The 9,161-nt window shown below is 40.0% G+C and overlaps 1 non-coding gene across 1 annotated transcript; it reads left to right on the plus strand.

Moving 5' to 3' along the window:
* The first annotated feature begins 3,976 nt into the window (after nt 1–3,976).
* On the plus strand, nt 3,977–4,080 carry LOC148574736 (small nucleolar RNA R71). Its single transcript, XR_015906252.1, has one exon. It is a non-coding gene; the product is annotated as a small nucleolar RNA R71 (small nucleolar RNA).
* The last annotated feature ends 5,081 nt before the right edge of the window (nt 4,081–9,161 follow it).

Below are 9,161 nucleotides of genomic sequence, written 5' to 3' on the forward strand. Positions count from 1 at the left end.
TCTTGGAACCCCAAAACGGCAAAAAATGTGTTTTCTGAGGAAGTTCATGACTACCTTATTATCATTGGTTGGAGTTGCTATTGGTTCAACCCATTTGGAGACATAGTCTACTGCCACAAGGATGTAATTATTTGAGTATGAGGTGGGGAAGGGTCCCATGAAATCTATCCCCCATACATCAAACAATTCAAGTTCCAGAATGAATTGTTGTGGCATTTCATTTCTTCTTGGCAGGTTCCCCGCTTTCTGGCATTCATGGCAGTGCTTCACTAGTTCCTTTGCATCTTTGAAGATAGTGGGCCAATAAAAACCACACTGCAACACCTTAGCTGCTGTTCTTTCTCCTGCAAAATGTCCTCCATAAGTGGAGCCATGGCAGTCCCATAAGACTTCCCTTCCTTCTTCCTCTGATATGCATCTTCTGAGTATGCCATCCGAACATTTTTTGAACAAGTATGGTTCGTCCCAGATGAAGTATTTAGCATCATTTACCAATTTCTTCCTTTGATGCTTGTTAAATTCCAACGGCAAACTCCCAGTCGCCTTGAAGTTCGCTATGTCTGCAAACCAGGGTGCTTTGTGAATTACCATGAGTTGTTCATCAGGAAAGCACTCATTTATATGTGTGTTTTGTGCGCTTCCTTCTTCACATGGTATCCTTGATAAATGGTCTGCCACCTTGTTCTCTACGCCCTTCTTGTCTTTGATTTCAATGTCAAATTCCTGCAACAAAAGAACCCATCTAATAAGTCTTGGTTTGGATTCTTGTTTAGCAAGTAAGTATTTTAAAGCTGAATGATCAGTGAAAACAATGACTTTAGATCCAATGAGATAAGACCTAAATTTGTCAAATGCAAAGACTATTGCCAAGAGTTCTTTTTCAGTGGTTGTGTAATTCCTTTGGTTATCATTCAAGACTTTACTGGCATAATAAATCACATGTATCAAATTGTCTTTCCTTTGTCCTAACACTGCCCCAACAGCAAGGTTTGATGCATCACACATCAGTTCAAAAGGTAAGTTCCAATCAGGTGGGGCAATGATAGGTGCAGAGGAAAGTTTTTGCTTCAAAAGTTCATAGGCTATCATGCAATTTTTATCAAATACAAAGGGTGTATCAGAGACAAGCAAGTTACTCAAAGGTTTGGCTATTTTAGAAAAGTCTCTAATAAACCTTCTGTAAAAGCCAGCGTGTCCCAAAAAACTCCTAATTGCCTTGACATTACTTGGTGGAGGTAATTTTTCAATTAGTTTCACCTTAGCTCTGTCCACCTCAATGCCTCTATTCGAGATTTTGTGGCCAAGGACTATTCCTTCTGTGACCATGAAATGACACTTTTCCCAGTTTAATACTAGGTTGGTCTCTTGGCATCTCTTAAGCACCAAAGCAAGGTGGTGTAGGCAGCTAGGAAAAGAATCTCCAAACACAGAAAAATCATCCATGAAAACCTCAATAAATTTTTCAATCATGTCCGAAAAGATGGACAGCATGCATCTTTGGAAAGTGGCAGGTGCATTACACAATCCAAAGGGCATGCGTCTATAAGCAAAAACTCCATATGGACAAACAAATGATGTTTTCTCTTGATCTCTAGGATCAACTACTATCTGATTATAGCCTGAGTATCCATCCAGAAAGCAATAGTAGGCATGTCCTGCAAGCCTTTCAAGCATCTGATCCATGAATAGGAGTGGGAAATGATCTTTTCTGGTGGCTTCATTGAGCTTCCTGTAGCCTATGCACATCCTCCACCCAGTGACAGTTCTTGTGGGTATGAGTTCGTTCCTCTCATTTGGCACCACAGTTATGCCACCTTTCTTGGGCACTACATGGATGGGACTAACCCATGGGCTATCAGAAATGGGGTAGATTACCCCTGCCTGCCATAACTTCATGACCTCCTTTTGTACCACTTCTTTCATGACGGGATTCAATCTTCTCTGAGCTTGAATGTAGGGTCTAGCATCCTCTTCTAACAAGATTTTATGCATGCATATGGATGAACTTATCCCCTTCAAATCAGCTAGGGTCCATCCAATGGCGTCTTGATGAGTTTGTAGCACATTGATCAATTCTTCTTCCTGTTCTTGGCTCAGGGCAGCGCTAATGATAACAGGATAGCTCTCATTACTACCCAAGTATGCATACTTGAGATTAGAGGGCAATGCTTTGAGCTCAGGTTTTGGTGCTTCCTTCTCTTCTTTCACTCTATCTGGCATGCTTGGCATGGTTGTTTCAGCAACCTTGATATCACTATCTTCAATATCCTTGGTGAACTCCTCCTCTGCCACTTCCTTTGTTGTTTCCTCAAAGGTTTCTTGTACTGCAATGTCCACTACATCCACCCTCATGCATTCCTTTAGTGATTCTGATGGATAGCTCATTGCCTTGAATACGTTAAACACCAATTGCTCATCATGCAGTCTAAGAGTGAGCTCTCCCTTTTGGACATCTATGATGGCCCCTGCAGTAGCCAGGAAGGGTCTTCCCAGAATTATTGAAGCTTCGGCTTCTTCCTCCATATCTAATACCACAAAATCGGCAGGGAATATGAAATCTCCCACTTTTACCAACAAATCTTCAACTATCCCATGAGGGAATTTAAAGGTTCGATCTGCCAATTGGAGGGCCATTCTTGTTGGTTTGGCTTCCTCAATCTCCATTCTTCTCATCATTGTTAGAGACATCAAATTGATACTGGCCCCTAAGTCACACAAGGCCTTCTCCACCATGACTTCTCCTATGATGCATGGGATTTGAAAACTGCCTGGATCCTTCAGTTTCTGAGGCAATTTGTGTTGAATGATGGCACTGCATTCTTCAGTCAACAACACAGTTTCCTCATTTCTCCAGCTTCTCTTTTTGGTCATTAATTCCTTTAAGAATTTTGCATAGAGTGGCATTTGCTCTATTGCCTCAGCAAACGGAATGTTGATTTGAAGCTTCTTGAAAATCTCCAAAAATCTGGAGAATTGGCTATCCTTTTCACCTTTCATCAAACGTTGAGGATATGGTGCTTTGGGTGTATACGGCTTCAGGACCTCTTTTTCTTTTTCTCTTGTTGCAGACGGTGTAAAGGATTGTCCCTGTTCCTTGTCTCTCACATTTTCCTTTGCTTCATCCTCTGTGGGTTCACTTGAGATCTCCTTTAGCTTTTTTCCACTTCTGAGGGTTATGGCTTTACATTCTTCCCTTGCAATAGCCTTGGCAGCATGAGAGACACTTGGCCCAGGGATTTGCTTATACAAATACCCAATTTGATTTTCTAACTTCTGGATGGCAGCTCCTTGGTTTTGCAAGTTGGAAATTACTTCTTCCTTAAAAGCTTTCAATTCGGTTATGTCTTGACCCATGGTTGCAAGCATTCCTTCTATCCTGTTTAATTGATCTTGAAATTGTTGGTTCGGATTAGGTTGGGTAGGTCGATTATTTTGGCCTTGATATGATGGTTGGGAGTAAGTGTTTTGTGTGGCTTGATATGATCTTTGGTTGGAGTTTTGGTATGTGGACTTGTTATGTTGGTTTTGCTGGTTTCCCCACCCAAAGTTTGGGTGGTTTTTCCAGCCTGGGTTGTAAGTGTTGGAATGTGGATCATATGGTTGCCTTTGTTGATTTCCTACATAATTGGCCTCTTCCCAATCACCTCCTTCAGTGCTTTCTTCCTCTTGATCTTGTGTGTGTATTGCAGCCACTTGCTTTGTTTCTAACTTCCTGGTGAGCTCTGCTAGTTGCTTGGCAAACACCTTGTTTTGGGCTAGAATTGTATCAACATGGTTCAGCTCCATGACTCCCTTAGTGTTGTGTCTCTCTGATGCATAGTAGTACTCATTCTCAGCCACTGTCTCAATCACTTCAATGGCTTCTTCCACAGTCTTTTTCCTGTTCAATGAACCTCCTGATGAATGGTCTACAGCCTTCCTTGATTCATAAGAAAGTCCATCATAGAAAATGTGCAATTGCACCCAGTCATGGAACATGTCTGGTGGGCATTTCCTTGTCAAATCCTTGAACCTCTCCCATGCCTCGTAGAGAGTTTCACCATCTTGTTGTCTAAAAGTCTGAACCTCAGATCGAAGCCTATTGACCTTTTGCGGGGGGTAGAAACGTGCCAGAAACTTGCTTTCCACCTCATCCCATGTTGTTAGGCTCCCCCTTGGGAATGATTCCAGCCACTTAGCTGCCTTGTCCCTAAGTGAAAATGGGAACAAAAGCAGTTTATAGGCATCTTCCTGGACTCCATTAGACTTCACAGTGTCGCAAATTCTCAGGAATTTTGTGAGATGTTGGTTTGGGTCTTCATTAGCACTCCCACCAAATGAACAATGATTCTCCACAAGTGATATTAGCTGTGGTTTGAGCTCAAAATTGTTGGCCTGAATGGGTGGTTTCTGAATGCTGCTACCACAATTCCCAGATGTTGGGTTTATGTATGAACCAAGAACCCTCCTCTCGGGAATGGCATTGTTTCCATCAGCTCTCCCATGGTTATGAACTTCTCTTTCCATGTTGAGATCTAGAGCTTCCTCAAAATTGTCCTCAGATTCTCCTTCAGATTCTTCTTCTCCCAGTACTCTCTTCCCTCTTGCTTCCCTTCTAAGTCTATGAAGGGTCCTCTCTGGTTCGGTATATGGAGGAGTTGATGTCTCTCCTCTTCTACCTGTCATACAAGAACACAGCACAGGCAACAAACAAGTAAAATACTCTTGGTTAGTGGAAGATTATGGTTAGAGCAGTTGAGGAATTAATTCAAATAGTTAGTGAGTCAGTGAGTTAGTTGCTTGAATTTAAAGGCATAAAGAAAGAAAGCATGTAACAGAGTGCAGAAATTAAAATTCAACAAATAACTTGAACTGAATTAACAAAGCAAAAAAAAAAATGCTCAATCTAGTTAACTTCCAATTGGAGAATTGTCAATCGAAAACCAATCCCCGGCAACGGCGCCATAAACTTAATGCGCATAAACTAGTTATGCCACGATTTAGGAAATTGCACGATCGGCAAAATTCCTTCCGGCAAGTGCACCGGTTATCGTCAAGTAAAAACTCACAATAGAGTGAGGTTGAATCCCACAAGGATTGGTTGAATGAGCAATTCGGATTAGAAGTGTGTTTAGTTGAGCGGAATCAAGAATTAGATGAGAATTGCGGAATGTAAAATTGGCGGGAAACGTAAATAGCAAGAAATTGAAATGGCGGAATCTTAAATTGCATGAATTAAAGAGCAGAAGCTAAATTGCTGAAATTAAAAGGGAATGGGGGTGATTGCATGAATTGAGTTGCAGAATGTAAAGAGAAAGTGAAAATCGGAGATGGGGAATTCATTGGGTTATAGGAGATATTGAGATCTCCGAATCAAAACATGTTTATCTCTTCCTCAACCAATGCGTTCATTGAATTTTGCTTGGCAATCTTATATGATTGGATCCCAATCCCTTGGCTCACCAATTCTCTCTAAAAACAAACAAATTCCCAATCCCTTGGTTTAAATGTTCATAAGAAGAGATGATGCTCGATCACTGATTATACCACACAGTTTCATGAACCACAATTTGGTAGGATTACATGTCACAATATCCATCCAAACCCCAATCCAATTCACTGTGAGAAAGCTTCTCTAGCATGAATCCTCCATTCCTTTCCCAAGGTTCCGAAGGATTCCAATTATGGGTAGTTTCTTTCCCAAGACAACTACCCAATGGAATTAGATCGAGAAGCTTTCTAACAAAATTCAAGAGAAAAGATTGAAGAAGAAGATAAACTATTATTGATTCATTGAATTACAATAGAGCTCCCTAACCCAATGAAAGGGGGTTTAGTGAGTCATAGCTCTGAATTCAATTACAAAGGTATGAAAACTAGCCAAAATGAAAAAGTAAAGTACTTCCTAACTTAAATTCTATCCTATTTATACACTTTCTATATTGAGCTTCTGTTGTGTTTCTTGGGCTTTGAGGCCTCTCCCTGCTTTCCTTTTGCTTTGGGTTTATGATCCATAATCTTGATGAGGCTGCTGATCCACATTCTGTAACATTCATTGAGCCAACTTAGTGATAATCAAGTAATGACACATGACTCAACAAATTGAAATTCCAGACTCATCAATCCTTCAGGCCCAATCCCATAAACCATGATATTCAATTGGGTTTCATACCAGAGTACGTTTAAGTTAATGTTTGTGCTCAAAAGCTAACTTAAACTGCAATATTTTTGGCCCAGAAACCTTTTCCAATAGTGGCGTTTAAGTTGCAGTTTAAGCTTAAACTGCAGCTTAAACGCCAGACACTTCCAGTGATGCCTTTTGTGGAAGCACGTTTAAGCTTCAGTTTAAGGTTAAACTGAAGCTTAAACGTGGAAATGGAAGAAGGCAGCCCTGGAGGGTAACGTAGTCGAACACGTTTAAGCTTCAGTTTAAGGTTAAACTGAAGCTTAAACGTGGAGATAGGAAATGCAGCCCTGGAGGTCGAACACGTTTAAGCTCCAGTTTAAGGTTAAACTGGAGCTTAAACGTGGAAATAGAGAAAGCCATCCTGGAGGTCGAACACGTTTAAGCTCCAGTTTAAGGTTAAACTGGAGCTTAAACGTGGAAGCGGAGAAAGGTAGCCCTGGAGGTGTCGAACACGTTTAAGCTCCAGTTTAAGGTTAAACTGGAGCTTAAACGTGGAAATGGAGAAAGGTAGCCCTGGAGGTCGAACACGTTTAAGCTCCAGTTTAAGGTTAAACTGGAGCTTAAACGTGGAAATGGAGAAAGGTAGCCCTGGAGGTCGAACACGTTTAAGCTCCAGTTTAAGGTTAAACTGGAGCTTAAACGTGGAAATGGCTCCCTGGTGCATTTCCCATTTCTGGCGTTTAACTTCCAGTTTAAGGTTAAACTGGAGGTTAAACGCCACTTTCACCCTTTCCTCAGCTTTCATGATTTTGGCCGTTTAAGTTCCAGTTTAAGCTTAAACTGGAACTTAAACTCCACATGTGATATTCAAGCTTCCTTTATTGATTTTTGTTGCTTCCTTGCCTAGCCTCTTCTTCCCTGAAATCATCCAAACAACTGCATCAAAGTCTTGCAAATTTTCATGAGAATCTTCCATTCATAGCATTCAAGTAATATAACTAAAAACTCATGAAATTTGCATAAAAATCATACTGTTTGGATGGTTCATTGCTTTGTTATTCATTTAACCATTCTTGGTTACTTTAAGCTCAAGAAAGTGCATAAAACAACTAAAACTAACAGAAAAATGCTAGTGAAACTCGCCTAAGATGCCTTGGCATCACAACCTCCTCAACATAGTTTTGAACCACCATACTCACAAGCCCCCTACCACCAAACACCTCCATATGATGCTAATCCTTATCCACCATACCAACTACCTTATGAGCCATATGAACCATACATAGAACCACAATAATTCCAGCACAATTATGCCCAAGAACTACCTCAATGTACACCATCTTGATGAGTCCATATTTGATGGTATATTTTGACTCAATTTGGATGGATTCTAGCACATGAACTCACACTTCAGTGCCAATAGCATACTTTTGTGTTTTGTCCCCAATTTGATCCTAAATGTGAAAACATGCAATTTTGTGCTTGAAATGAGCAATTTAATTCTACTCTTATTCCATTTGATGCCATGACATGTTTGCTGAGTGATTTCAGGCCTTAGAGGCAAGAATGGGTAGCCAAAAGTGGAAGAAAGCATGTACAAGGGAGAAAACATGAAGAAAATAAGGAAAAGCACACACAGCAAAGTGTGCGTGCGCACAAGTAAGCGTGCGAGCGCACAAGAATAATTTCCATGTGTGCATGCGCACGACCACCTGTGCGTATGCACGGGTTAACATTCAGCCAAGTGTGCGGATGCACACGTTTGTGCGTCTGCACAGGACCGTGCATGTGATTTCATTAATAAAACATGTGCTGCGCGAATTTTGGGGGCTTTTGGCCCATTTTGGAAGGCTTGGATGCTGAATTGAAGTGCTATATGAGGGGATAATCAACACATATGAAGAGGGAGGACTTAGATTTTATTTTCCTAGTTTTAGAGAGTAATTAGGAGTAGGAGTAGGAGTAGTGTAGCATTGCTCTCTTAGGGTTTCATTTCTATTTCCATTGTAGCATTTTATAGCAAGCTTTAATCTTTGATTTTGCTTCTTTAATTGTAAGTACTCTCAATTTCATCTTTAATTATAGCACTTTTACTTTCACTTTCTTTGGTTCAAGTTACTTTGTTCATAATTACAATTTTGTGTTTTTTGAAGTTTTGACCAATGAATTTTATGTTTCATGCTTCCTTTATGTTTGATTGTTTGTTTATATTTGGTTTTGTTGATAGTTGGTTATAGTCCTCTCTTTTTCCTTGCAATTTTCCATGTTTTACTTCCATGCATACAATGTGTTTGGGAAAATGCCAACCTTAGAATTTGAGTAGATTTTCCTATTTTGGCTTGTGGTTTGAGTTTCTAGGATACTAGAGTCATAATGTCTGACATTTAGTGGTAATTCTTGGGTAGTTAGTTGACTCTTGTTTCCATTGACGTTAGCCTTTTATCAACTAGTGTGGTAAGTTGGCTAGGACTTATGGATTAAGGTCAATTATGCTTGCTTGACTTACTCCTCGATATTAGGGGCTAACTAGGCGAGATTGACTCGTGATAATTACCATAGTTGTGGTTATGGCAATGATAGGATTCCTTAGATTCCCATTCCCAAGTCAAGGCTTTTCATGCATTTATAGCATTTTTACTAGTTTTGCGCTTACATTCTCTTCAATTGCATTAATTACAATCTTGATCATTCCTTAGTTCTTTCATTACTTAAGTTCTTTCAATATTTCATTTCTTGATTACAAACCCCTTTTTGTCCTCTTAACAACCAAAAGCGTAACACTTCATTTGCATCCTAGGGAGAACGACCCGAGGTTTAATTACTCTCGGTTACTTTGTATTGAATTTTTTATTTGATCTTGAGAGTTCATTGTTGGGTTAGACTATACTACTAACGAATTGATTCTTGATTCTAAACCGGCAAAAACTCTCTTCATCAAATTTGGCGCCGTTGCCGGGGACTACAAACGGTGTTATATCTTTTGGTTGTTGTAAATATGTTAATAGTGTAAATAGCACTTTTTGGTTGTTTGTTTGCTTTTGTTAGTAAGTTTTTT

Source organism: Arachis ipaensis, chromosome B2, assembly GCF_059453495.1.
Source record: "Arachis ipaensis isolate K30076 ecotype BB chromosome B2, ASM5945349v1, whole genome shotgun sequence".
NCBI classification, from domain to species: Eukaryota; Viridiplantae; Streptophyta; class Magnoliopsida; order Fabales; family Fabaceae; genus Arachis; species Arachis ipaensis.